Source organism: Lipotes vexillifer, unplaced genomic scaffold (assembly GCF_000442215.2).
Source record: "Lipotes vexillifer unplaced genomic scaffold, Lipotes_vexillifer_v1.1 C26475788, whole genome shotgun sequence".
NCBI lineage: Eukaryota > Metazoa > Chordata > Mammalia > Artiodactyla > Lipotidae > Lipotes > Lipotes vexillifer.
Genome location: NW_006798374.1, coordinates 1 through 990, shown reverse-complemented (window position 1 = coordinate 990; position 990 = coordinate 1). Strand labels below are relative to the sequence as shown.

Sequence of the window (990 nt, the reverse complement as noted above, 5' to 3'; positions counted from 1 at the left end):
GTGAAGCCGCCCTACAGCTACATCGCGCTCATCACCATGGCCATCCAGAACGCGCCGGACAAGAAGATCACCCTGAACGGCATCTACCAGTTCATCATGGACCGCTTCCCCTTCTACCGGGAGAACAAGCAGGGCTGGCAGAACAGCATCCGCCACAACCTCTCGCTCAACGAGTGCTTCGTCAAGGTGCCGCGCGACGACAAGAAGCCAGGCAAGGGCAGCTACTGGACGCTGGACCCGGACTCCTACAACATGTTCGAGAACGGCAGCTTCCTGCGGCGCCGGCGGCGCTTCAAGAAAAAGGACGTGCCCAAGGAGCAGGAGGAGCGCGCGCGCCTCAAGCAGCCGCCGCCGGCGCCGTCCACGGGCGCCCCGGCCGCGCCCCCACTAGCGGCCGCCCCCAAGGAGGCCGAGAAGACGGTGGTGGTCAAGAGCGAGGCGGCGTCGCCGGCGCTGCCGGTCATCACCAAGGTGGAGACGCTGAGCCCCGAGAGTGCGCTGCAGGGCAGCCCGCGCAGCGCGGCCTCTACGCCCGCCGGCTCCCCCGACGGCTCGCTGCCGGAGCACCACGCAGGCGCGCCCAACGGGCTGCCCGGCTTCAGCGTGGAGAATATCATGACGCTGCGAACGTCGCCGCCGGGCGGCGAGCTGAGCCCCGCGGCCGGGCGCGCGGGCCTGGTGGTGCCGCCGCTGGCCCTGCCCTACGCCGCCGCGCCGCCCGCTGCCTACGGCCAGCCGCGCGCGCAGGGCCTGGAGGCTGCGGGCGCCGGGGGCTACCAGTGCAGCATGCGCGCCATGAGCCTGTACACCGGGGCCGAGCGGCCGGCGCACATGTGCGTCCCGCCCGCGCTGGACGAGGCCCTCTCGGACCACCCGAGCGGCCCCACATCGCCCCTGAGCGCCCTCAACCTCGCCGCCGGCCAGGAGGGCGCGCTCGCCGCCGCCGGCCATCACCACCAGCATCACGGCCACCACCACCCGCAGGCGCCG

The 990-nt window shown here is 72.4% G+C and overlaps 1 pseudogene across 1 annotated transcript; it reads left to right on the top strand.

Moving 5' to 3' along the window:
* The first annotated feature begins 3 nt into the window (after positions 1–3).
* On the top strand, positions 4–984 carry LOC103070533 (forkhead box protein C2 pseudogene; annotated as a pseudogene). Its single transcript, XR_014368702.1, has one exon. The product of XR_014368702.1 is annotated as a forkhead box protein C2 pseudogene (transcript).
* The last annotated feature ends 6 nt before the right edge of the window (positions 985–990 follow it).